The sequence below is a fragment of the Danio aesculapii genome, chromosome 4 (genome assembly GCF_903798145.1).
Source record: "Danio aesculapii chromosome 4, fDanAes4.1, whole genome shotgun sequence".
In the NCBI taxonomy this organism is placed as follows: Eukaryota; Metazoa; Chordata; class Actinopteri; order Cypriniformes; family Danionidae; genus Danio; species Danio aesculapii.
Window position 1 is genome coordinate 7757259 of NC_079438.1, and position 27618 is coordinate 7784876.

Here is a 27618-nt window from a genome sequence, read left to right on the forward strand (position 1 = left end):
CTGAAGCAGGGCTAGTAAAAAGCAGAATTTGTCTATGCAGATGTATGATCCTGAAAGAGATTTAGACTTAGAAAATTAATACTAGGAAGAAATTAAAGGAAAAAAAGAACAGCTCATTAGAATAAGTCAACAGTGAGAAGTGCTAAGTGTAATAAAATATGATTTTGGGGAAAAAAGGGGGTTAATATAATAGAGTTTGTTTCGCATTTATAGCCATATAACTGAAAAATTGGGAAGTAAATTTGAGGAATAATGAGGAAAAAAGAGCAAAACAGACCAGATAGATTCAGTGATTTTACAAAAAATTACATAAACGCTGTGGACCTAATCAGTTAGATGAGCTTGCCTTTAGAAGTAAATATCAAGAGAAAGAGAAAAAATATCGAATACAACATCTGAAAGAACAAATAGCTCAGAAGTTAAATGATTTAAACAAGTGCAGTGTTAAATACTTAAAGAAGTATTATCATTGCTGGACTTGAATTTATAATTAGAAAATTAACCAGTATAGTGAGGGTTAAAATTAAACCAGATGCACATCTGCACAGAAAATAAGAAAAATGCTGAAATGATTATAAAAACAATATTGGAGTTTTATTGAGAGTAGGATTATTAACACCTAGTGATTATAATATGAAATAAATCATTGGATATTTTCGATTTAAAATATATTTCAAGTCAGGCATGACGGTGTATGTAACTAATAAGATCTGATTTTAATTTAAATTAATTTTTTTAATTATGCTGCATTAAAGCCGGTAAAAAGCAGATGCTATAAGAACAATCAATGAGAGAAAATCTTCCAGCTGAGGTTCCTAAATTTTATGAACAAATGTTCCTCCTGATGTCAAATATTGTTAAGTAATTCATTTCTGTTCAGCTTATTTTAGGTAATTAGCAGAGGAGGGTAGGGACCAATTAATGTTTACATTTGCTGGTGAAAATTATACATACAACGAAGTGCCTGAAGATCTGATGATGAATAGTAGTTTGTTACACTATGTAGCTGATTTAATTATCTCCATATAGACTTAGCTCAGTTAAAATGCAGAAAACATCTGATGACTTTTAGGGAGGATTTTAGCATTGATGGAACAGAGAATTTTACAAAAAAAAAAAAGCACTGGAGAAAATTTATGAAACAGGAAAGACTGCAAAAACACAGTTCTGAATTAACAGGAAAGAAAGATACAATAAAGGCATTGGAGACTATGAAAGATATATTAGTCTGTCATTGAAGAAAACACTGTAACAGATTTGAAAGTAAATAAGCGACATATTGTGAGGTAGCAAGTCACCTATATTGCTTATAGAGGTACAATCTCAATTAAAAAACATTGTGAAAATTAAACAACAAACAGATCTCTGTGAACAATCTAGCATGAAAGGGAGGAAAAGACATAGTCTATAGCCTATACATAAAGGAATAATTGCACCAACAGCATTTCTAAGTACAGTATACGTATTGCAGATGCACATGATTTTGATCAAGGGTGAAGTATTAGGAAAAATTAAACAGCAAGGAGATTGGTCTCCTTATTAAATGCAGTGATTAGTGAGTTTTGCCCATGTTACATCTGTGATAAATATAATGTGAGGAAAGGGACAGCAACCAGTACCTTAAGTGACATTCAAGCATTTATTAATGAGGGTTTTGAGGTTATACTAAAATGAGTACAAGGCAAGAAATACATGTTTGTACTACTTAACAGGTTAGGATTAAAAACAGGTTGTGGTGATTAATTATATTTCTAATAAGAAAAACTATGATTTCTACATCTGGAATAACATCAGAAATAATTTCAAATAATGGATGTGCATTTATAAAGTATTTAGAGTAATTAAAGTACATTAAAAATAGCTAAATAAGTAAATGAATAAGCAAACAAATAAATAAAAATGTTAAAGAAGTACTGTTAATTAAGAATAAATCAAAGGCTAGAGTGAAATTATCATGCGCAATCACAAGGACTGGTCAAAAGCTACAAGAAGATCCATTAGGGCCAAAGCTCTTTTTAAAAATATGTGAAAATGCTAAACTTGATTAAGTTTGGATTATTAAACTAGACTGATGTGTAAACAGATGCTTTAATGAGCTTTCACATGTACACTAACAGAAACAGGAACTTAACACTGCATGGAACGCTAATGTCCTGTCTAATACATTGGCAAATAAGAATTTTGTCTTATAAGAAAAACTAACTGCCATGTATGAAGCTATTCATTCACAGGAACAGAACAGTGAACGACAGAAGAAAGATGTTCCTGCTGCTGCTGATGATGATGATGCAAATAAAGATGAGTGAAAGCCTAGAGGTAACTTCTCCAAAGGTAAAGGATTATTCCAGTCTGATGGAGTCAGACAAGAGTATCCAACAATTGACTTCTTAATTTTCTTGGAAAGGGGTGAATATCCCACAACAAAATGAAGGTATAATATTGACAAATGAAAAATATTGACCCAAAGGATATGTATAAAAATCAAAATGATATGCAATTTAAAAGAAATTGACTATGACCAGATCTCAGATGATCAGCTCTTAAAAGAAGCTAATAACAATGATTGGTATCATTGGGCAAAATACATTTAGAAAATTACAAATATTCAATTGCCCAATATGTTTACAAACACGTTTGAAAAAGCTTATAGTGGTTGTAAATGTTTATGATTATAGACATTGTGCAAAATTCAGTATACTGTACTGTGACTGCCCATTTTGCCAGGCCCAATGTCTTGATATAATAGGAAGCACCAAATTTACATTAGAGAACAATGGTAGGTTGAAAAAAGAAAGCAAAGAAATGAACATTAAAGTTCAAGCAACAACAAGAGAGATTCCCACAAATATGCAATAAGAAATTAGAAGTAAAAGAGAATGCTGAAGAGGATAAGTACTTTAGTGACTAGTTTGCCTCCATGTATGGATCATTAGGACAATAGTTGCGATTGGACAATAATTAAGATTGGAATATTCAAAAGAATTGCAATATTTGTTTTTATTCTTTTTTGTTGTGTTATCCCTCTTCTCAGATTTATAGCTAAACCTGCTGTTAATAGAACTGTGCATGACTGCAGAGACCATGTCTATGAAGTTCTTGGGCCAGATTTGGAACATTTGGATGAGTTTTGAGAACAATTACTACCCTAAATTTCTTTCATCTTTAAGGTCTTAAAAATAATAATAATATAATTCTTTAGCTTTTTACTATTTCATAAAGGCTTTAAATCCCAAAGAGAATGGTTTTAAGCAAGGCATCATCTTAATACAGGAAAATGCAAATAGAATGGACTGAACTGAAAGATTGTGTAATCATTTTAAGACCCGTTTACTAGAATAAAATTCTGTGTATATAGGAGTTCATCAAAGCTGCCGGAGCTGATATCAGATGTACACGAGGAAAGAGGGAAGATGACTATGGGTCAAGGGACACTCCAGTATCCAGCAACAAAGGAGAAGAAGAGCAAAATCTACTGGAGGTTAAAAATCCCACTGTCTGCTCCAACACCAGACAGTACTCAGAAGTACCTCTGGCGACGTGGGATGAAACATCAGATATAGTTCTTTTACAGGTGCTATGAATGTTCTGCAAATATTGAGATTTTCTTTTGTGTGTTGATTAATCAAGTATATATGTTATATAACCACTGCTGTGAGCAAAGCTGACAAAGCATATGTTTTAACATGACTAATAATTGTTGAGTGTTGAACTCCCCAAGAAAGTATTTAGTTAGGGAGAGCGGGATCTTTTACTCCTTCTAAAGCCAAAAGTGGAGGGAGATGTTTGGTTCCATTTCTCCTCTGAAGTGCGGCGCAAGGATGCTGACAATTGATAAGGATGTAGATGGGCAACTTTTTTGGTTGCACAAGAACGTTAAAAACTGAGCGAAATGTTAGATTCTTAAGTTGCACTTCAGCGAGGGATTTAGGAAAGGGACTTTTTTGATAAAGCCCCTGAGGGGGGATTTATAGTGGAACTTTTATTATGTAATCACTATATAATCTGCCACTATTAAAGTATAGATTACTATTAAAATATACTGTTAAAACTTATAGAAAGACCTATATTCAAGTGATGCAGAAGAGACATACAAACATGCAGGGCCTTATAATTGAGGGCCTTACAATTGAAGCACAGCAGGTCATGCGCCAAAGTAAGAACATTATGACAGAGCGTATGCAATACATTTAGACAATGTATATATTGAACAAGACAAAAACAACCCTCGCCAAAATAGCATACATAAGGATACTCATTTAGAAAGTATGGAAACAACATGATCATATGCAAACACATGATTGTAAGCACATGCTATATGACCTTTAAGATATGTAAAACAGAAAAACATACAGCCATTAATTAAAAAGCTAGGATCCTATTGGAGCCGGGAACAGGGTGATGTTAAATCATATCTCTTGATACCTATGGATAAGAAACTGTATATAAACTGTGGGTTTTTGGACATTGAGAGGGAGAGAGCTCGATCGACCATCTCTGCTGTAACATTAAACTGCTTCAACTTGAGAACTTCGAAGACCTCAGCCTCTTTTTTGAAACCTAGAAAATGTTTGTCGAGATCCAGCGCAACTTTCCACTACACTTGCAGCGTAATCTCTTCCACTTGTAAGTCTCTGAGCTGTAGCAATACCTAAGTGCTCTGATAAAACATGCATAAAAGAAACTATGGCTTTTAACCTCCTCTTGGAGAGAAGAGAGTCTCCGACCCTGGATCTCAGGGGTTCTATGGAGGGACTGTCAGGAATCCTGTAAGAGCATCCCATCCACACAACGTCTTGCTATAAAACAAAGCAGAATGTGTGGTGATGGAACTCCAGGTTGACAGAGCCTTGTCCTTGTTTCAAACAATGTGCTAACAAGGTGCTAACAAGGTGCTGAACGGAGTGCCAGTGGCACAAAGGATAACGCTTATGACTATGGATCAAAGGATTCTAGCTTAGCAATCGTAAACCCAGCCTACTTGCTGCAAAAGTCCCTACCAGGCCCAACCCTGTCTTTCTTTCGAGTTCAGATGAGATCAGGCATTGCCAGAGTGGTATGGCCGTAAGCGAGAGCAGCCGTCAAGAGTTAGCTATTTAAAAATAGGCGCAGCACCAGGAGCCGAGTGCAGCTCAGCTTGCATTGACACAGCACCGACAGAAACAAGGCCCTTGTCCCCTCAATTGTTTACCTGTTTTTTTTTTTTTTTTTCTGTTTCTGCTCCGGGGCACCAACAGCTCTTGCTAAGTTAAACCAGCCAAGTCACTGTACCTACTTTCCCCCGAATGGAATCAGTCGGACTGCAGCAACTTTAAGGGGGTGGGCTTGTGTTGGACTCTCATAAGCCTTCGATAGCTCAGTTGGTAGAGCGGAGGACTGTAGGTGTGTTGTTGGCAATCCTTAGGTCGCTGGTTCGACTCCGGCTCGAAGGAGGTCTTTTGCCCTTTCATGCCTGTGCAGTGCGCATATATTTTCATAGCTCAAAAGTAAGTTCCCTGACCGGGAATCGAACCCGGGCCGTAGCGGTGAGAGCGCCGAATCCTAACCACTAGACCACCAGGGAAAGTCTTGTAGAAGCTTGCCCTCAAGTCTAGCTGTGGGCCTCCACGCAAGTATGCTGCAGCTACTCTGACAAAAATAAATCTAATGCTTGTAACCTCCTCCTGGAGAGGAGAAAGTCTCAGACCCTGGATCACAGTTCTTCTAGGGAGGGACTGTCACATGCACTGTAAGAGCATCCTATCGACACCACAACTTGCTATAATAACGAAGGACAGCATGTGTTGAACGAACTCCGTGTTGAATGAACTCTGTGTTGACTGAGCTGTGTCCTTATCACAAGCAACAAGATAAAGATGAAAAGATAAACAGACAGGGCCAGTGGCGCAATGGATAACGCGTCTGACTACGGATCAGAAGATTCTAGGTTCGACTCCTGGCTGGCTCGCTCTGGTCTTTTTGCTTTGATGTCAGCCAGTGCACTGCAGTCGCCTTTCGCCCCCACTGGAACTGTTCAGGTCCACTCTGGAGTGTGTTGAGTTTAAGGGGCCGCAATCACAGAGCCCGTGGGGTGCTCCCCTGGTTTCAAAGGCTGCCCCAACCGCTAGATTTTTATTAACGTCTACTACAGCTACACCAATCGTAAACCCAGCCTACTTGTTGCAAAAGTCCCTATCACTTAGAAGTCACCCAGCCAACTTGCAGCGTAATCTCTTCCACTTGTAAGTCTCTGAGCTGTAGCAATACCTAAGTGCTCTGATAAAACATGCATAAAAGAAACTATGGCTTTTAACCTCCTCTTGGAGAGAAGAGAGTCTCCGACCCTGGATCTCAGGGGTTCTATGGAGGGACTGTCAGGAATCCTGTAAGAGCATCCCATCCACACAACGTCTTGCTATAAAACAAAGCAGAATGTGTGGTGATGGAACTCCAGGTTGACAGAGCCTTGTCCTTGTTTCAAACAATGTGCTAACAAGGTGCTAACAAGGTGCTGAACGGAGTGCCAGTGGCACAAAGGATAACGCTTATGACTATGGATCAAAGGATTCTAGCTTAGCAATCGTAAACCCAGCCTACTTGCTGCAAAAGTCCCTACCAGGCCCAACCCTGTCTTTCTTTCGAGTTCAGATGAGATCAGGCATTGCCAGAGTGGTATGGCCGTAAGCGAGAGCAGCCGTCAAGAGTTAGCTATTTAAAAATAGGCGCAGCACCAGGAGCCGAGCGCAGCTCAGCTTGCATTGACACAGCACCGACAGAAACAAGGCCCTTGTCCCCTCAATTGTTTACCTGTTTTTTGTTTTTTTTTTCTGTTTCTGCTCCGGGGCACCAACAGCTCTTGCTAAGTTAAACCAGCCAAGTCACTGTACCTACTTTCCCCCGAATGGAATCAGGGGAAGTGGGTACACTGACTTGGCTGGTTCCAGAGTTCAGAGAGGAATTCAGAGGTTTTTTTTTTTATATTTTGGGAAGTGTATTAGCTGCCAAATGAAGGAATTTAAAAAGCTTACAGCACCTGGTATTCCCAGGCGGTCTCCCATCCAAGTACCAACCAGGCCCAACCCTGCTTTGCTTCCGAGTTCAGATGAGATATTTGTTTTTTTTTTTTATTAAAATCAAATATTTACATTTTTACAAAGAAATGATCACATCACACAAAAATCACATGATACTTACAACACTCATTATTAGACTTCATATTTTTCCCATAACCAACTTAAAATGTTGTCCTTGTATTCAACCATTACGTTCCCTTTTACCATTATTTCTATAAATACATCCTCCTTTTCTTGTACTATAAAATAGTTGAATATCAATTTTACAGCCATCTCCATTCTGTTTTTAAACATACGCCATATATCCACTCTCTTCCTATCATGTTTAGCCATATTTCTCCTTATCCAAATCACATACTTAGCAATTGTTATACATAGATTAAAAGCATACATACCACATTCATTTTCACCAAATAAATATTTTTTTCCCCAGTTCTTTTGTTCATTCACATATATGTCCCCTATTAACGATTTAGCAATTTTCTTAAATTTTTCCATAATTCCTCCAACTTTTTACAATAGATGAACAAATGTAATAAACCTTCCCCTTCCTTCCTAAACACCTTACATATTATATCTTGTTCAATTCCCATTTTACACAATCTCATTTCTGTTAATATGCAATTATGTCTCAATAAATAATTACAATTTTGTAAAATTGGTTCCATATATTTCTTTCTGACATTTCCCCATATTTCTTTTTCATTTATATCCTCATATCTTACTTCCCAGTAGTTGAATGCTATAGGTCTTATAAAAGCCTTTGATCTAAAAACAACATAAAAACTCTTAACTGTACATAAGCTCATATTGATCTTTTCTCCATTTTTTTTCTTAAAATAGACCTCTGGTAATTCTTCCTTATCCCGCAACTCTTTTTTTTTTTCAATTATTTCAATCCAATCTTTTGGTATTGCTTTTTTCAAATCGTGATATTGTCTTTGTAATTTTGTTTTAGAAAGAACTGAAGTTTTTGCCAAGACTGCCCTCACAAGTGGCAGCTCCCATATGGTCTAGCGGTCAGGATTCCTGGTTTTCACCCAGCGGCCCGGGTTCGACTCCCGGTATGGGAAGCCTTGAGTATTTTTGCCACTGCCCTTTTTTTCCAGCAGTCGGACTGCAGCAACTTTAAGGGGGTGGGCTTGTGTTGGATTCTCATAAGCCTTCGATAGCTCAGTTGGTAGAGCGGAGGACTGTAGGTGTGTTGTTGGCAATCCTTAGGTCGCTGGTTCGACTCCGGCTCGAAGGAGGTCTTTTGCCCTTTCATGCCTGTGCAGTGCGCATATATTTTCATAGCTCAAAAGTAAGTTCCCTGACCGGGAATCGAACCCGGGCCGTGGCGGTGAGAGCGCCGAATCCTAACCACTAGACCACAAGGGAAGGTCTTATAGAAGCTTGCCCTCAAGTCTAGCTGTGGGCCTCCACGCAAGTATGCTGCAGCTACTCTGACAAAAATAAATCTAATGCTTGTAACCTCCTCCTGGAGAGGAGAAAGTCTCAGACCCTGATCACAGTTCTTCTAGGGAGGGACTGTCACATGCACTGTAAGAGCATCCTATCGACACCACAACTTGCTATAATAACGAAGGACAGCATGTGTTGAACGAACTACGTGTTGAATGAACTCTGTGTTGACTGAGCTGTGTCCTTATCATAAGCAACAAGATAAAGATGAAAAGATAAGCAGACAGGGCCAGTGGCGCAATGGATAACGCGTCTGACTACGGATCAGAAGATTCTAGGTTTGACTCCTGGCTGGCTCGCTCTGGTCTTTTTGCTTTGATGTCAGCCAGTGCACTGCAGTCGCCTTTCGCCCCCACTGGAACTGTTCAGGTCCACTCTGGAGTGTGTTGAGTTTAAGGGGCCGCAATCACAGAGCCCGTGGGGTGCTCCCCTGGTTTCAAAGGCTGCCCCAACCGCTAGATTTTTATTAACGTTTACTACAGCTACACCAATCGTAAACCCAGCCTACTTGTTGCAAAAGTCCCTACCACTTAGAAGTCACCCAGCCAACTTGCAGCGTAATCTCTTCCACTTGTAAGTCTCTGAGCTGTAGCAATACCTAAGTGCTCTGATAAAACATGCATAAAAGAAACTATGGCTTTTAACCTCCTCTTGGAGAGAAGAGAGTCTCCGACCCTGGATCTCAGGGGTTCTATGGAGGGACTGTCAGGAATCCTGTAAGAGCATCCCATCCACACAACGTCTTGCTATAAAACAAAGCAGAATGTGTGGTGATGGAACTCCAGGTTGACAGAGCCTTGTCCTTGTTTCAAGCATAAACGGCACGGAAGGCAATAAAGTACGCCGCCCGGTCACCTAAGTGCTCCCGTGTGCCAAAAGGTACCACCTTGCCCCGTGTGAGGCTCGAACTCACGACCTTCAGATTATGAGACTGACGCGCTGCCTTCTGCGCCAACGAGGCGGACTGCTGGAGCTGGGCAAGCTGTGAAACACCAGCTTTCATGTCATGGTGCTGCGATGTGGCTCCTAGGAGACAGCTCCGGCAAAGTGTGCGTGTCAGGATGGCCGAGTGGTCTAAGGTGCTGCGTTCAGGTCGCAGTCTCCCCTGGAGGCGTGGGTTCGAATCCCACTTTTGACAAACCAAATCTTTGGCTGTGCGTTCAGGCTCAAGTATTTAACTCCGAGTCCGAGTGATACAGTAACACTGACAAAGCGCCGCATCAATCTCTTTGCGTCACAGTTTACAAAGCATAGCAGTGGCCCTGGCAACCTTAATGGGCACTGTAGACTGCAAGTCTTGAGGCATTTGCGCAACATCAAGGCATTGTCTACAGCAACTCGGAAAAACATGTGAACAAAACAATGGACGTGGGCTTTAATGCAAGTGCATCGAAAGGGCATCAAAAGAATTTCCTTGGAATGCCATGTAGTGGAATGTCCTGAGATGCCGTTTATTTTTAAGGCAATGGGATTCGCAGGGCTTTTCGGCTAATTCTCTTACAACGTCAAGTCATGACATTTGACTCTTTGTGGGAAAGAGAAGGAAAAAAAGCTGTGTCAGTCAATCAACGCGTCTTTTTCAAGATGCTGTTCTGAATGTGCGTTTCTGAATGCGGTTGTTCCTATCTCCGGATGATGGGCACGAGTATCGCATCACAGGTCTGGTGGTCCAGCATGTCGATGCAGTGCCCACGGACAGCTCATGCTCTCACTTTGAGGACGTGGCTGTTGCACAGCTGAGATCTCAGGCTCAAGTATTTAACCCTCTGGCGCCATATCCGAGTGAAACAGTAACACTGACAAAGTGCCGCATCAATCTCTTTGCGCCACAATTTATGCAGCGTAGCAGTGGCCCTGGCAGCGTTAATGGGCACTGTAGACTGCAAGATTTGAGGCGATTGCGCAACATCAAGGCATTGTCCACAGCAACTCGGAAAAGCATGTGTTCAAAACAATGGACGTGGGCATTAAAGCAAGTGCACCGAAACGGGATCAAAAGAATTGTCTTGGTATGCCATGTAGTGGAATGTCCTGAGATGCCGTTTATTTTTAATTCAATGGGATTCGCAGGGCTTTTCGGCTAATCCTCTTACAACGTCAAGTCATGACATTTGACGGATCCACGTCAAACGTCAAGCGATAACGTGACAGGAATGGGAGCATCTTGCCATCATGGCTTCAGACTCAGGAGATGTTCTTGGAACGTCACGCCACATGCCCTCCAGAGGAGCTGTAGCCTTTTTTGCCCCCGGGAAGCATAAACGGCACGGAAGGCAATAAAGTACGCCGCCCGGTCACCTAAGTGCTCCCGTGTGCCAAAAGGTACCACCTTGCCCAGTGTGAGGCTCGAACTCACGACCTTCAGATTATGAGACTGACGCGCTGCCTACTGCGCCAACGAGGCGGACTGCTGGAGCTGGACAAGCTGTGAAACACCAGCTTCCATGTCATGGTGCTGCGATGTGGCTCGTAGGAGATAGCTCCGGCTAAGTGTGCGTGTCAGGATGGCCGAGCGGTCTAAGGCGCTGCGTTCAGGTCGCAGTCTCCCCTGGAGGCGTGGGTTCGAATCCCACTTCTGACAAACCAAATCTTTGGCTGTGCGTTCAGGCTCAAGTATTTAACTCTCTGGCACCATGTTCGAGTGATACAGTAACACTGACAAAGCGCCGCATCAATCTCTTTGCGTCACAGTTTACAAAGCATAGCAGTGGCCCTGGCAACCTTAATGGGCACTGTAGACTGCAAGTTTTGAGGCATTTGCACAACATCAAGGCATTGTCTACAGCAACTCAGAAAAGCATGTGAACAAAACAATGGACGTGGGCTTTAATGCAAGTGCATCGAAAGGGCATCAAAAGAATTGCCTTGGAATGCCATGTAGTGGAATGTCCTGAGATGCAGTTTATTTTTAAGGCAATGGGATTCGCAGGGCTTTTCGGCTAATTCTCTTACAACGTCAAGTCATGACATTTGACTCTTTGTGGGAAAGAGAAGGAAAAAAAGCTGTGTCAGTCAATCAACGCGTCTTTTTCAAGATGCTGTTCTGAATGTGCGTTTCTGGATGCGGTTGTTCCTATCTCCGGATGATGGGCACGAGTATCGCATCACAGGTCTGGGGGTCCAGCATGTCGATGCAGTGCCCGCGGACAGCTCATGCTCTCACTGTGAGGACGTGGCTGTTGCACAGCTGAGATCTCAGGCTCAAGTATTTAACCCTCTGGCGCCATGTCCGAGTGATACAGTAACACTGACAAAGTGCTGCATCAATCTCTTTGCGCCACAATTTACGCAGCGTAGCAGTGGCCCTGGCAGCGTTAATGGGCACTGTAGACTGCAAGTTTTGAGGCATTTGCGCAACATCAAGGCATTGTCTACAGCAACTCGGAAAAGCATGTGAACAAAACAATGGACGTGGGCTTTAATGCAAGTGCATCGAAAGGGCATCAAAAGAATTTCCTTGGAATGCCATGTGGTGGAATGTCCTGAGATGCCGTTTATTTTTAAGGCAATGGGATTCGCAGGGCTTTTCGGCTAATCCTCTTACAACGTCAAGTCATGACATTTGACGGATCCACTTCAAACGTCAAGCGATAACGTGACAGGAATGGGAGCATCTTGCCATCATGGCTTCAGACTCAGGAGATGTTCTTGGAACGTCACGCCACATGCCCTCCAGAGGAGCTGTAGCCTTTTTTGCCCCCGGGAAGCATAAACGGCACGGAAGGCAATAAAGTACGCCGCCCGGTCACCTAAGTGCTCCCGTGTGCCAAAAGGTACCACCTTGCCCCGTGTGAGGCTCGAACTCACAACCTTCAGATTATAAGACTGACGCGCTGCCTACTGCGCCAACGAGGCGGACTGCTGGAGCTGGACAAGCTGTGAAACACCAGCTTCCATATCATGGTGCTGCGATGTGGCTCGTAGGAGATAGCTCCGGCTAAGTGTGCGTGTCAGGATGGCCGAGCGGTCTAAGGCGCTGCGTTCAGGTCGCAGTCTCCCCTGGAGGCATGGGTTCGAATCCCACTTCTGACAAACCAAATCTTTGGCTGTGCGTTCAGGCTCAAGTATTTAACTCTCTGGCACCATGTTCGAGTGATACAGTAACACTGACAAAGCGCCGCATCAATCTCTTTGCGTCACAGTTTACAAAGCATAGCAGTGGCCCTGGCATCCTTAATGGGCACTGTAGACTGCAAGTTTTGAGGCATTTGTGCAACATCAAGGCATTGTCTACAGCAACTCGGAAAAGTAATTGAACAAAACAATGGACGTGGGCTTTAATGCAAGTGCATCGAAAGGGCATCAAAAGAATTGCCTTGGAATGCCATGTAGTGGAATGTCCTGAGATGCAGTTTATTTTTAAGGCAATGGGATTCGCAGGGCTTTTCGGCTAATTCTCTTACAACGTCAAGTCATGACATTTGACTCTTTGTGGGAAAGAGAAGGAAAAAAAGCTGTGTCAGTCAATCAAAACGGGAACGGGATCAAAAGAATTGTCCATGTAGTGGAATGTCCTGAGATGCCGTTTATTTTTAATTCAATGGGATTCGCAGGGCTTTTTGGCTAATCCTCTTACAACGTCAAGTCATGACATTTGATGGAAAAAAGTGAAAAAAGCATCTTTTTCACGTGAAAAAAGCATCTTGCCATCTTTGCTTCAGACTCAGGAGATGTTAAACATTTACTTACCTTACAGCACTTACCTTTTACCTCACAAATTAAGAGATTTGACAAGATACTTAGTTTGCAGATGGTAACCAAGTCAGCCGCTGTGTGTTATGATGCAAAAACGTTAGCATACTGTTATACATTAATAGCTTACTTATGTTAACACAAACATGACAAGACATGACCATACATACAAAATCATAAAAATTTGTATTATTTACTTACCTTCCATAACATAGTGGCTGCGTGGCTACAGGACCTTCCTAAACCAGCTATGCACGAACATCCTGTAGTCCCCACTGATCCCTGCTTACTAAGTAGCACCCACGCTGAGTGGCATAGACTGCTCGACTGGCTGGGGTGCACACGGCTGAGGCGCACACGACCCACTTTCCCACTATGCAAATATTGGTAGGCTTCGGTACTTTTATAATTCTTCATAGACGCTCCATCTACTCCTTGTGACAGGACAAAGTAATTAAAAATATCCCCGTAAGTTACCTCTGGCCACTTATTCATGTCGTCTACCCACATTAACGGTGAAGATGGATGGGGCAATATGAGACCATCTGATCGTTGTAGCGAGGTTTCACCGTACTCCCAGCTCAAAACATTAACTGAACTAACATTAAATGCCATTTTTCTAAAATTACAGCTAACTATAAACTATGTAAAAACTTTTGAAACTTTCATCTGATGTACTGTGTCAGCGTACCGGAAGTTGGATGACAAAATGCGGAAGAGCGAAGAATTAAAAGTGGGCGGGGTGGAATAAGGTGAATATGCTTGGTTTGTTTTTATTATGCTTGGCATCACTTCCTTAAGTCTGTTTGCTAAAACTTTTGCTAAAATCTTCAAATCAGTATTGAGCATTGTTATAGGTCCATAATTTTTTAATCTACTTTATCCCCCTTTCCTTTGTATATCACCTTCATTAAGCCCATCCCCATTCTTTTATTTACCCCACCATTCTCAAAAATCTCATCATATACTTCCTTTAAAATACTAGATAATATATCTTTAAAAACAATATAAAATTCACTTTCTTTTCTTCCTTTATCTGTTTTAAAAACCATTCCCTCAGCCATTTCTAATTTACTAAAAACAGTGTTAAAATCCCCCATGATAATAACTCTTTCATGTTTCTTTAAATAATCTCTTAGTACTTTAAAATACTCTTTCTTTCTGTTCTCCTCTGTTGGGGCATGAACGTTCACCATAATTACTTTTTTCTTCTCATACTCCATTTCACATATCATACACTTCCCCTCTTTGTCATTATAGATTGTTTTACATAAAACCCCACTGTTTTCTATTATTAAAATTGCAACTCCTCTCCCCAACCTCCCATCCCCATTATTGTATAAAATCTCCCCACTCCACCTTTTTCTTATTTCCTTCATGTATTCTTCCTTCCAGTTTGTCTCTTGTAATAAAATCACATCTCCTCGTTTACACATTTCTTTCACTTTTTCAAATTTTCTGATGTCTAAAAGCCCTCTTGCATAAAAAGACACAATTCCTAAAACCATAAATAAGATAAAAACATTCATAAAAACCATCATCTCAGTCCATCTCTTCCAGGCCCTTTAGCAACTCATACTTATTTGCGCATTCAATTTCTTCATCTTTTAGCAGTTTTTTCCTTGCAGTCTCTAAATTAGGTTTTATCTTTATCGATCTTCTTCTTTTTGATGATTTCACCTGTGTCTCTTTGTTTCCCTCCTTTTGAAAATGTTCCTCTAACTCGTCTTGCTCCTCATTACTTTGGTCTTTTGTCTCCACTGTGTCCAATGCCTTTTGAAAACTGTCTGTCATGTCCATTTGTGTCCAAAATATGTCTTCCTGTTGTCCTTGTTGTAAGTCTTTATTATTCGAATTGCTCAATTCTGCTGCTTCCAAAACATTCCTTAAACTGTCAGTCATATCCATTTGTGTCCATGTTGTCCCTTCTTGTTCAGTGACTCTGTCCTTTCCATTAGCCTCATTCTCTTGTAGTTTTTCACTTTTAGATTCTGTTCTTCTGTCTTGTGTTGTTGTTTTGTGCTCTGACTGTATATTGTCTCCTTCATACATCTGTCTGTCTACCCGCTGCTCTACCTCCTCCTCCTCTTCCCCCATCCAACATTCACATTTATTTAAAACCTTATTACAATCCGGGCACTTCACCGCATCGCAATCCCTTGCGAAATGCCCCCTTTCCTCGCACTTAAAACACTTAAAATCTGGACAGTCTTTCACCACATGATCTGGGCTCATGCACAGCCTGCAAGTTTTCACCTGATGGCTGTGCATCACCCTAAAGTATTGTGGTCCTTCTGCTGTCTCTATTCTTGTGCTGTACGGGAGGGACGCCACTTCTTTGGGGAATCTGGTTTTAACAAACCTCGTCCCATCTTCAATATCTGTGCCCGGATAAAACCTTCTTTTAATTTTTGAAAGGGGACAAACTCCCCAATGATCCAATTTCTCTAAAATATCTACGTCAGCAACATAGACAGGCAGATGCATGAAGGAGACAACATAATCTCGATTTTGTAGCCTCTTTACTGTACAGTTTATCCCTTTTATAGTCAATTTGTCTGTTAACACATCAGCATCTTCCTCTCTTTCAAGTGTTACTTCATACTCCTTGTTTTGTTTTGGTCTTACAGCCAAAATCTTTCCATCCTCAATCCTCTCCGTCACTGCTTTAATTAAATCCATTGCTCTCACCTCAGTTGTTTGTCCCATATCCACTGTTACAGTTGCTTCTTTTAGATAAATCATTTTCTTTGCTTCCTTCTCCGATCTGTTTGTTTCTCGTTGTCGTCTGTCCAGTCCATTGTCATTTGCCTTCTCAAATCCGTCCGCCATTGCCAGGTCTGTCACCGTAGATCCGTCCATTGCAAAAAAATAAAAAATAGGAATAAAAAACACTCCTCCCGAACAGCTCACGCTGCTGGGAGGATAAACTAAACAAACTCAAAAAAACTTTAACAAAAATGTATTTTAGTCAAAAATAAAACTAAACAGAAGAAAATGTGGTGAGCCTCTCTCACCAACTGCAGCCAAACACTTCCTGGAATGTACCACTCTCACACATGTACAGGGGGGTATGGCCGTAAGCGAGAGCAGTCGTCAAGAGTTGGCTATTTAAAAACAGGTGCAGTACCAGGAGCCGAGAGCAACTCAGCTTGCCTGGACACAGCAGCCACAGAAACAATGCCCTTGTCACCTCAATTGTTTCCCTGTATTTTTTTTTTTTTTTTTCAATTAATGTATTCATTTTTTTTTTTTGGCAAATGAAGGAATTCAAAAAGCTTACAGCACCTGGTATTCCCAGGCGGTCTCCCATCCAAGTACTAACCAGGCCCAACCCTGCTTTGCTTCCGAGTTCAGATGAGATCAGGCATTGCCTTTTTTTTTTAATTTTTTTTTAATTTTTTTTTTTTATTAAAAATAATTTCAGTTACAATTTTACACGGTAAAGCATAATACAATACATATTAAAAAATCATTTGGAATCAAAAACATTAAAACTGTGGTAAATTCCAGTTCATTTCTTTAAAAACTTGACATGCTTTGTTCATCAAGATTTTGCGCAGTTCACCTAAATTGTCCTCGTTTTTATAATATATATACAGTTTTTCCATATATCCTTCCGTTTTCCTCCTTAAAATTGCCCATACATCCATCACAATTTTCTCTTTTTTTGCCACAATTCATCTTTCCCACATTGCATTCTTCATCAGCATGATACATAGGTTGACAATTTTCTTATTTTCATTTTTCTTATTCCATCCCAACATCAATACTCTGTTCCATTCTGTTTCATTTTCATCCCAGTCTCCAAGTAGTCCTTTAATTAAAACTTTACAATCTTTTAAAAAACTTTCCAATTCTTGACAATATAAAAACATGTGTAAAAAACCCTCTTCTTCTTTTTGACATACTTTACATATTGCACTTTGTTCCATCCCTATCTTGTTTAAAATGACATCTGAAAATATTGCTTTGTGCCTTATTGAAAATTCTAGACATTCGACTTTAGTTTCTACATACCTTCCTTTCATGTTCCCCCATATTTCATTTGCTTTTACATTGTATTTTTCTATCCAGCATTTGTTTGCTGTTGGTTCTTTAAAAACTTTCTCTCTAAGAAAACAATAAAAATTCTTCACAGTACATTCTTTAAAATCGTGTGTTTTTTCTCCTATTTTCACACACACTTCATTTGTTTCTTTTTCTTTTTCAAATTTGTCTATGCTTCGTATCCATTCTTTCGGAATTGCCTGTTTAATTATGTCAAGACTTTTCTCAATTTCCCTTCTGTTGTATTCCTCTTTCGCCTCCTCCATTGTGTCTATAACATATTGTTCAGTTAAAAATCCTTCTTTAAATTCATATAAAATGTCCCTTACTTTTAAAATCCCAACTTCTATCCATTTCTTAAAAAATAAAACCTTCCCTTGACTTAAAATGTTGTTGTTCAAGAAAAGAGGTTGGTTTAAAATGTTTTCCCTTCCATGTGGATTATATTGCACTATAGTTAAAAAGTTCCCCCACGCACTTAAAATTTCTCTATAAAATTCAGGTAAGTTTTCTGTCATCCAAGCTTTTGTTTTCATCCATAAAATCCCATCTCCCATGTTAAAATGACCACATTTGTTAAAAAATATTTCATTGTTTTTTTCCACTCTGCTTTGTTTTCTTTTTCTAGATACTTCTTTATTCTTTTCACTCTTAAACTATTTTTCCTTTGTTCTACATCTATTAAACCCAACCCACCCTTGTCTGTTTCCCCTACAACTGTATTAAAAGCAATCCTTGGTGGCTTACCTCCCCATAAAAAATCAGTAAAACATTTTTTCAACCTCTTTTCTATCCACATTGGCATTTCTAAAACATATAAAACATGCCACAACTTAGACTCCATTAAAACATTTATAATTAAAACTTTTCCTTTTAATGTTAGTGTTCTTAGTTTCCAGTAATTTAACCTCCTTTCTATATCTGTTAAAAAACCCTCCCACATCTTATCTCTGGCTGTTCTGGCATCTTTCCCCATTAAAACTCCTAAAATCTTTATTTCTTCTACTTCTTTAAAATTGGTGCAATCTGCTAAATCTGTCTCCTTTCCAAACTTCATATAAACCGTTTTGTCTTCATTTACTTTACGTCCCGATCCTTTACAAAACTGTTGTACTATTATCATTGCTTCTTTCACACTCTCTTTTCCTTTTACTATTAATGTAGTGTCATCTGCATATTGAAACATTTTATTTACTTTATTTTCTTCAATTTCCATTCCTTTTATTTTTTCTTCTTCACTGATAGCCAGACCCAGGGATTCTGCCACAAGTGAATATAAGAGTGCTGACAGAGGACATCCTTGTCTTATCGATCTTGTTATTTCAAAACATTCTGTTAAAAAGCCATTACATTTAATTTTTGTTAAAATACCCTTATATAAAATCCTGATCCATTTTCTAAAAACTTCTCCAAAACCAAACTTTTTAAGTACTTCGAATAAAAACTGGTGTTCAACTCTGTCAAAAGCTTTTTCGAAATCCAAACTTATGATATATCCTTCCTCTTTTTTGTCCTTCATATATTCTATGATGTCTTTTATGCTCATTGTTATGTCTGCTATGTCTCTTCCTTTTATCGCGTAGGCCTGTGTTGTTTGAATTATTTTTGGCATCACTTCTTTTAATCGATTTGCTAAAATTTTAGTTAAAATCTTCAGATCTGTGTTTAACATTGTGATTGGTCTGTCATTTTTTAACAATGTCTTTTCTCCTTTTTTGTGTATTAATTTCATTAATCCCATTCCCATTCTTTCATTTAATTCTTCTTTTTGCAGTATTTCTTTAAAAATTTCAGTTAAAATTGGTATTAAAATTTCTTTAAAACATACGTAAAATTCACTATTTAACCCGTCTATTCCTGGACTTTTCCTTTTGTTCAAGCTTTCTATTGCTTTTCTTATTTCTTCTTCTCTTATTTCTTGGTCACATTCTCTTTTATCCTCTTCATCTATTTTTGTTTTTATCTGTTTTAATAATTTTTCCATTTGTAATTCATCAACTCCCTGTGTTTTAAATAACTCCTCATAGTATGTTTTTATTTCTTTTAAAATGTCTTCATTCCCTTCTATGCTTTCTCCTTTTGCCCCTTGTATTATCTTTATTGTTTCTGCTTTTCCTTTTTGTCTTTCTAAATCAAAGAAGAATTTTGTGCACTTTTCTCCCTCTACTACATATTTTGCTTTGCTTCTTAGTCTAGCTCCTTCATATTTCTTTTCCTCAATTTCTTTCAGTTTTTCCTCCATTTCTTTTATTTTTTGTATGTCTTTTTCATTTTTTTCTAGTTCTTTTTCTAAGATTTCTTTTATTGTTTTTTCTTGGTGTCTTTTATTCTTTTGTATTATTCTACAAAATTGTATTGTAGTTTTTTTAATCAGATATTTGACATTTTCCCACCATAGTCTTTTGTCTTCATTATATATTTGGTTTCCTTTTTCCTTTTCTATTATTCCTTTTATTTTTTTAACATAGTCTTCATTTTTTAAAATGTCACTATTTAATGTCCACACCCCTGGGCCTCTTTGTATTTCTTCTGTATTAAAATTAAAAAATAAAAATTTATGATCACTTAAAACAGTTTCATCGTACTTTATTTTTTCTATATAAATTTCTATATTTCTTGTGCATAACACAGTCTATTCTCGATTGAGTTACAAAATTCCCTACTATTTGTCTTCTAGAAAACTCCTTTTTCTTCCCGTTTCTCTCTCTCCAAATGTCTATCATTCCTTTTTCCTCCATTAGTGATTTTAGTTCTTTTCTTCCTGTGTCTGATTTAAAAACCATACCTTCTGTTATGTCCTGTCTGCTAAAAACAGTGTTAAAATCCCCACATACTATTATTTGTTTATAGTCGTTCAAAAACCTTCTCAATATGTTCACTCTCTTCATTGGGTGCATGCACATTAACTAAAATGATATCTTTCCCTTCATATTTTATTTCTAAAATCATACATTTGCCTTGTTTGTCTTTATATATTACTTTACTCATTTGTAGTGCATTCTTTCTTATTAAAATAGCTACTCCTCTCCCAGCTTTCCCATCTCCATTACTATAATAAAAGTCCCCATCCCACTCTTTTTTACATACGTCCATCACCTCATTTTTCCAATTTGTTTCTTGTAAAATAATTATTTCTTCTCTTTTACACTTTTCTTTTACATTTTGGAATTTTCTTAAGTCCATTAAACCTCTTGCATTAAAAGACACAATTTAAAACCATTAAAAGAAGGAAAAAGGAAATAAAAACCGTCATCTTAGTCCTCTTCTTCTCCCAAACCTCTCAAAGAATCATATCTGTTGTGGCTTTTCAGTTGTCCTTTTTTCAAACCTTTTGTTCTAGCAGTTTCTATTTTTGATAAAGCTTTTGCCGATCGTCTTGTTTGTCTTTTCTCAATTTTGTCTTTTTCTACTTCCTCTTCATGTTTTCCAGTCTCTCTGTCTGCTCCCTTGTTTTGTTCTTTAAGATCTTCTTTTTCTATCACATCCAACACATTTTTGAAGCTAGACGTTATGTCCATTGGTGTCCATGCTACCTCCTCTTCATGCTCTATTTGTTGACTGTCTGTTTCTGTTTCTTTTTCCTTTTCTTTGTTTGTTTTCTCCTCATCCAATGTTATTTCTTCTGTTGTAGTTTGTATTGTTTGTGCCGTTGTTTGTTCCTCTTCATAACTTTCCCTTTCACTGTTTCCTTCATGCATTTGTCCACTCACCTGGATCTCATCCTCCTCCTCCTCCTCCATCCAACATTCACACTTATTTGTATAATTCTGGCAGTCCGGGCACTTAATGGCATCGCAGTCTCGGGCAAAATGTCCCCTTTCCTCACATTTATAGCATTTAAAGTCTGGGCAATCTTTGACCATATGGTCCGGGCTCATGCACAGCCTACAAGTCTTAACCTGGTGACTGTGCATCACCCTAAAATATTGCTGACCTTCTGCCGTTTCCAGCCTAGTGCTGTAAGGTAGAGATATCACTTCTCTGGGGAATCTCACTTTGATAAAACGTGTTCCATCTTCTATTTCTGTGCCCGGATAAAGCCTTCTTTTAATTTATGTTATGGGAAATACTCCCCAGCCTTCTAATTTATCTAAAATTAATTGATCATCCAGGTAAGTGGGCAAATGCATGAAGGAAACCACATAGTCTCTATTTTGTAGCATTTTCACTTCACATGTTTCTCCTTTTATTATCAGTCCATCCATCAGTTTATCGCATGTTTCTTCTTTTTCTAAAGTTAGTTCATATTCTTTGTCCTGTCTTGGCCTGATTGCAAGAAATTTTCCCAGTCCACACTTTTCAGTTACTGCATTAATTATTTCCAAAACTCTCACCTCTTTAACTTTGTCCACATTTAGAATCACTGTTGCTTCCTTCATGTACATTTTTCCTCTTCTTTCTTGTTGCCTCTCCTGTTGTTGGTTTTCTTGTCGTTCTTTGTTTGCCATGTTTCTTCCTCCTTCCCGTCCAACGTTGTTTTCCAGTTGTCTTTCCCCTCCTAATCCAGTGCTGTTTTCTTTTTGTGTTTCTCCAGTCCGTCCTGTGATGTTTTCCCCTCGTGCTTCTTCAAACAAATCTGTGCTGTTAATTTGTGAGTCCATTGTCTCTCAAAAAAAAAAAAGTGCTAACCACCTTCCAGCAAGCACACGTGCTGCTGTCAGGTGGTTTAAAAACAAAAAAATCAAAAAATGCCCACTATCACCAAACAAAAACTATTAAATAAACTCAAAATAAACCAAAACAAAGGGAGAGCCTTTCTCTCCCGTCTGCAGCCTCACACTTCCTGTTTCACTCTAGCTCCCTCTAGCGTGTTCAGGGTGGTATGGCCGTAAGCGAAAGCAGTCGTCAAGAGTTGGCTATTTAAAAATAGGCGCAGTACCAGGTGCCGAGCGCAACTCCGCTTGCCTTGACACAGCAGCGACAGAAACTACGCCCTTGTCACCTCAATTGTTTACCTGTATTTTTTTTTTTTTTTTAATTAATTAATTAATAAATAAATTTTTTTGCCAAATGAAGGAATTCAAAAAGCTTACAGCACCTGATATTCCCAGGCGGTCTCCCATCCAAGTACTAACCAGGCCCAACCCTGCTTAGCTTCCGAGTTCAGATGAGATCAGGCATTGCCATTTTTTTTTTTCTTTTTTTTTCTTTTATTATACTGTTCAAAATTCATACAATTCACTTATTTATACAGATTACACTTCAGACAAAACATTTAAAAGGTCCATATTACATTCATAGCTTCACAACAATGTGTTTTTTCTGTTTTTTCACATAAAATGTTCCAAGTAGTATTCCTTAAAAGGTAAAATCACATTTTTAAAAAGACATTTTTATTCCTGTGTCATTTAAAATCTTTGTGACTTCTTGAGTAAAAACATCATAAAAAGCCTCCTGCATTTCCTCTAACTTAAAATAATAAAATAGACATTCAAAATATTTCTCCACCTTCCTCTTAAACACATTCCACACATTTAATAAAACTTTTTCCTTTTTTGCTACAACTCTTCTCTCCCATATTGCACTTTTCATTAAAATCACAAGTAAATTTATGAGCTTTTTATTATCACATTCTTTGTTCAGCCCCAACAGTAACACCTTTTCCCACTCAAGATTGTCGTCTGTTTCTCCTTTCAAAGTTAAAATCATGCTTTTGCGTTTCTCATTAAAATCTTTTAACTCATTACAATATAAAAACAAGTGTAAAAATCCTTCATCTGCATCTTGACATACTTTACATGTGACACTTTCCTCCATCCCTATTTTGTTTAAAATGACATCTGTAAACACTGCTTTACTCCTGATAAAATATTCTAAATTCTCCAGTTTTGACTGTACAAATTTGCCATTTATATTAGCCCATATATTGTCTTCATTTACATCTTTAAAACGCCGTATCCAGTACTGATTTGCACCAGGTTTCTTAAAAACCCCATCTCTAAAAAACCCATAAATCATTTTTACTGTACAATCTTTAAAATCCCACCATTTCTCTCCAAATCGTACCCTCACATCTTTACTTTGTTTATTTTCTTCCATGTTTTCTATTCTTGTTAACCATTCTGCAGGTATGGCATTTTTAATTATGTCGTATTCCTTTATTAAGTCTTGTCTGTTAAAATCCTCCTTCGCTTCATCCATCACATCAATAACATACTGCACCGGTAAAAATCCTTCCTTAAATTCATATAAAATATCCCTTACTCTTGTTATTCCCACCTCCCACCATTTCCTAAAAAACACCACTTTCTCTTGATTAAGAATGTCACTGTTTAAAATTAAAGGCTGATTTAAAATGTTCTCGCGTCCTTGTATATCAAAATGTACACAAGTTAAAAATTTCCCCCATGCTCCAATCAATTCTTTATAAAAATCTGGTAGACCCTCTGTCATGAATGTTTTCATCCTCATCCATAAAATATTATCTCCCATATTAAAATTCCCACTTTTACTTAAAAAATATTCCATTGTTCTTTTCCATGCTGCCTTATTTTCTTCATCCAAATATTTCTTTACCATTTTCACTCTTAAGCTGTTTTTTCTTTGTTCGACGTCTATTAAACCTAGTCCCCCTTTGCCCACTTCTCCAATCAACGTTGCATATGCTATCCTTGGAGGCTTTTTTTTTTGGAGGCTTTTTTTTCCTTGGAGGCTTTTTTCAGCCTTTTTTCCATCCACAGTGGCATTGATGACACATATAAAATATTCCATAATTTAGAAACCATTAAAAAATTCAAAATTAAAACCCTCCCCTTCAAAGTTAAAGACATTAATTTCCAAAACCTCAGCCTTCTTTCAATCCCTCCTAACATTTCCTCCCACATAGTTACTTCTGCTTTCTTTTCATCCCTCCCAACTACAATGCCTAAAATTTTAATTTCATCCATTTCCTTGAATGTAAAATGTCCAGATAAAGCCTCAGTTCCTCCAAATCTCAAATATACTGTTTTATCTTCGTTTATTTTAGCTTCTGAACCCTTGCAAAAATGTTGCACCGTTTCAATTGCTTGCTTTACACTTGCCAGATCTTGTAGTATTAATGTAGTATCATCAGCATATTGAAATATTTTATTCACTCCCCCCTCTATCTCTATTCCTTTTATTCGTTCCTCATGCTTCACAGTTAATCCCAGTGGTTCTGCAACTAAGGCATATAAAAGTGCAGATAACGGGCAACCCTGTCTGATTGATCTTGTTATTTTAAAACAGTCCGTTAAAAAACCATTGCAGTTTATCCTGGTTATAGCTCCTCTATATAAAATCTGAACCCACTTTATAAAATTTTCCCCAAAACCAAAACTCTTTAGCACTCCAAATAAAAAGTCATGCTCCACTCTATCAAAAGCTTTCTCGAAGTCCAGACTAATTAAAAAACCATCTTTCTTCTTATCATTTATATATCTTATTGTGTCTTTAATACTCATAGTTGTGTCAGCAATGTCTCGTCCTTTTATACTATATGCTTGGTTTGTTTTGATTATGCTTGGCATCACTTCCTTTAGTCTGTTTGCTAAAACTTTTGCTAAAATCTTCAAATCAGTATTGAGCATTGTTATAGGTCTATAATTTTTTTAATCTACTTTATCCCCCTTTCCTTTGTATATCACCTTCATTAAGCCCATCCCCATTCTTTTATTTACCCCACCATTCTCAAAAATCTCATCATATACTTCTTTTAAAATACTGGATAAAATATCTTTAAAAACAATAAAAATTCACTTCCCAACCCATCAATTCCTGCACTTTTCTTTTTGTTCAATTCACTAATTGCTCTTTTTATTTCTTCTTCTCTTACCTCCTTGTCACATTCTCTTTTTTCCTCTTCTTCTACTCTTGATTTGATTAGCTTTAGCAAATGCCTTTTTTCTTTTTCTTTTACTCCCTCTGTGCAAAACAATTTCTCATAATATGATCTTATTTCTTCCAAAATCTCCTCATTTTCTTCCACTATGTTCCCATTTTTGCTCCTTATTTCTTTAATCATTTCTGCCTTCCCTCTTGTTTTCTCTAGATCAAAGAAAAATGTAGTGCACTTTTCCCCCTCCACTGTAAATTTAGCTTTGCTTCTTAATCTTGCACCTTCAAATTTCTCCTCCTCCATTTCTTTCAGTCTTCCTTCCAGTTCTTTTATCTTTTGTATATCTTTTCCATTCTCATTTTTCAATTCGTTTTCTAGTTTTTCTTTCAGCTCCTTTTCCTTATATTTTTTACAATTTTGTAACTGTCTACAATATTTTATTGTAAACTTTTTAACTAAATGTTTCACATTCTCCCACCACATTCTTTTGTCCTCATTATACATTTCATTCCCTTTTTCCTTTTGAATAATTTGCTTTATACTTAAAACATAGTCTTCATTCTTTAAAACCGCTGTGTTTAAAACCCATACCCCTGGCCCTCTTTTCACATTACTCCAGTCTAGATTCATAAAAATTGGCTTATGGTCACTCAGACTTGTTTCTTCATATTTGATCTTGCTTATAAACCCTTCAACATTTCTTGTGCATAAAATAAAATCAATTCTAGTTTGACAAAAAAAATTCCCCACTAACTGTCTTCTTGAGTACTCTTCTGTCTGTTCATTCCTTTCTCTCCACACATCAATTAAATTCATCTCCTCCATCAATATTTTCAGTTCTTTTCTTCCTTTATCCGTTTTAAAAACCATTCCCTCAGCCATTTCTAATTTACTAAAAACAGTGTTAAAATCCCCCATGATAATAACTCTTTCATGTTTCTTTAAATAATCTCTTAGTACATTAAAATACTCTTTCTTTCTGTTCTCCTCTGTTGGGGCATGAACGTTCACCATAATTACTTTTTTCTTCTCATACTCCATTTCACATATCATACACTTCCCCTCTTTGTCATTATAGATTGTTTTACATAAAACCCCACTGTTTTCTTTTATTAAAATTGCAACTCCTCTCCCCAGCCTCCCATCCCCATTATTGTATAAAATCTCCCCACTCCACCTTTTTCTTATTTCCTTCATGTATTCTTCCTTCCAGTTTGTCTCTTGTAATAAAATCACATCTTCTCGTTTACACATTTCTTTCACTTTTTCAAATTTTCTGATGTCTAAAAGCCCTCTTGCATTAAAATACACAATTCCTAAAACCATAAATAAGATAAAAACATTCATAAAAACCATCATCTCAGTCCATCTCTTCCAAGCCCTTTAGCAACTCATACTTATTTGCGCATTCGATTTCTTCATCTTTTAGCATTTTTTTCCTAGCAGTCTCTAAATTAGGCTTTATCTTTATCGATCTTCTTCTTTTTGATGATTTCACCTGTGTCTCTTTGTTTCCCTCCTTTTGTAAATGTTCCTCTAACTCGGCTTGCTCCTCATTACTTTGTTCTTTTGTCTCCACTGTGTTCAATGTCTTTTGAAAACTGTCTGTCATGTCCATTTGTGTCCAAAATATGTCATCCTGTTGTCCTTGTTGTAAGTCTTTATTATTCGATTTGCTCAATTCTGCTGCTTCCAAAATATTCCTTAAACTGTCAGTCATATCCATTTGAGTCCATGTTGTCCCTTCCTGTTCAGTGACTCTGTCCTTTCCATTAGCCTCATTTTCTTGTAGTTTTTCACTTTTAGATTCTGTTCTTCTGTCTTGTGTTGTTGTTTTGTCCTCTGACTGTATATTATCTCCTTCATACATCTGTCTGTCTACCCACTGCTCTACCTCCTCCTCCTCTTCCCCCATCCAACATTCACATTTATTTAAAACCTTATTACAATCCGGGCACTTCACCGCATCGCAATCCCTTGCGAAATGCCCCCTTTCCTCGCACTTAAAACACTTAAAATCTGGACAGTCTTTCACCACATGATCTGGGCTCATGCACAGCCTGCAAGTTTTCACCTGATGGCTGTGCATCACCCTAAAGTATTGTGGTCCTTCTGCTGTCTCTATTCTTGTGCTGTACGGGAGGGACGCCACTTCTTTGGGGAATCTGGTTTTAACAAACCTCGTCCCATCTTCAATATCTGTGCACGGATAAAACCTTCTTTTAATTTGTGAAATGGGACAAACTCCCCAATGATCCAATTTGTCTAAAATTATTATTTATTTGTCCCATATCCACTGTTACAGTTGCTTCTTTTAGATAAATCCTTTTCCTTGCTTCCGTCTTCGATCGGTTTGTTTCTCGTTGTCGTTTGTCCAGTCCATTGTCATTTGCCTTCTCAAATCTGTCCGCCATTGCCAGGTCTGTCACCGTAGATCCATCCATTGCAAAAAAAATATGAATAAAAAACACTCCTCCCGAACAGCTCACGCTGCTGGGAGGATAAACTAAACAAACTAAAAAAAACTTTAACAAAAATGTATTTTAGTCAAAAATAAAACTAAAC

General features: G+C 38.1%; 13 non-coding genes across 13 annotated transcripts; 8 read left to right on the top strand and 5 right to left on the bottom strand.

Annotated features, from left to right (window-relative positions):
• The first annotated feature begins 5342 nt into the window (after positions 1–5342).
• Positions 5343–5429, top strand: trnay-gua (transfer RNA tyrosine (anticodon GUA)). The gene is given in 2 exon segments: positions 5343–5379; positions 5394–5429. It is a non-coding gene; the product is annotated as a tRNA-Tyr (tRNA).
• A 59-nt stretch (positions 5430–5488) lies between these two features.
• Positions 5489–5560, bottom strand: trnae-cuc (transfer RNA glutamic acid (anticodon CUC)). Its single transcript has one exon. It is a non-coding gene; the product is annotated as a tRNA-Glu (tRNA).
• A 311-nt stretch (positions 5561–5871) lies between these two features.
• On the top strand, positions 5872–5944 carry trnar-acg (transfer RNA arginine (anticodon ACG)). The gene has a single exon. It is a non-coding gene; the product is annotated as a tRNA-Arg (tRNA).
• Positions 5945–8051: 2107 nt separating this feature from the next.
• trnae-uuc (transfer RNA glutamic acid (anticodon UUC)) lies at positions 8052–8122 on the top strand. The gene has a single exon. It is a non-coding gene; the product is annotated as a tRNA-Glu (tRNA).
• An 89-nt stretch (positions 8123–8211) lies between these two features.
• trnay-gua (transfer RNA tyrosine (anticodon GUA)) lies at positions 8212–8298 on the top strand. Its single transcript is given in 2 exon segments — positions 8212–8248; positions 8263–8298. It is a non-coding gene; the product is annotated as a tRNA-Tyr (tRNA).
• A 59-nt stretch (positions 8299–8357) lies between these two features.
• trnae-cuc (transfer RNA glutamic acid (anticodon CUC)) lies at positions 8358–8429 on the bottom strand. Its single transcript has one exon. It is a non-coding gene; the product is annotated as a tRNA-Glu (tRNA).
• A 310-nt stretch (positions 8430–8739) lies between these two features.
• Positions 8740–8812, top strand: trnar-acg (transfer RNA arginine (anticodon ACG)). The gene has a single exon. It is a non-coding gene; the product is annotated as a tRNA-Arg (tRNA).
• Positions 8813–9401: 589 nt separating this feature from the next.
• trnam-cau (transfer RNA methionine (anticodon CAU)) lies at positions 9402–9474 on the bottom strand. Its single transcript has one exon. It is a non-coding gene; the product is annotated as a tRNA-Met (tRNA).
• Positions 9475–9568: 94 nt separating this feature from the next.
• On the top strand, positions 9569–9651 carry trnal-cag (transfer RNA leucine (anticodon CAG)). The gene has a single exon. It is a non-coding gene; the product is annotated as a tRNA-Leu (tRNA).
• Positions 9652–10844: 1193 nt separating this feature from the next.
• trnam-cau (transfer RNA methionine (anticodon CAU)) lies at positions 10845–10917 on the bottom strand. Its single transcript has one exon. It is a non-coding gene; the product is annotated as a tRNA-Met (tRNA).
• A 94-nt stretch (positions 10918–11011) lies between these two features.
• trnal-cag (transfer RNA leucine (anticodon CAG)) lies at positions 11012–11094 on the top strand. The gene has a single exon. It is a non-coding gene; the product is annotated as a tRNA-Leu (tRNA).
• Positions 11095–12295: 1201 nt separating this feature from the next.
• Positions 12296–12368, bottom strand: trnai-uau (transfer RNA isoleucine (anticodon UAU)). The gene has a single exon. It is a non-coding gene; the product is annotated as a tRNA-Ile (tRNA).
• Positions 12369–12462: 94 nt separating this feature from the next.
• trnal-cag (transfer RNA leucine (anticodon CAG)) lies at positions 12463–12545 on the top strand. The gene has a single exon. It is a non-coding gene; the product is annotated as a tRNA-Leu (tRNA).
• The last annotated feature ends 15073 nt before the right edge of the window (positions 12546–27618 follow it).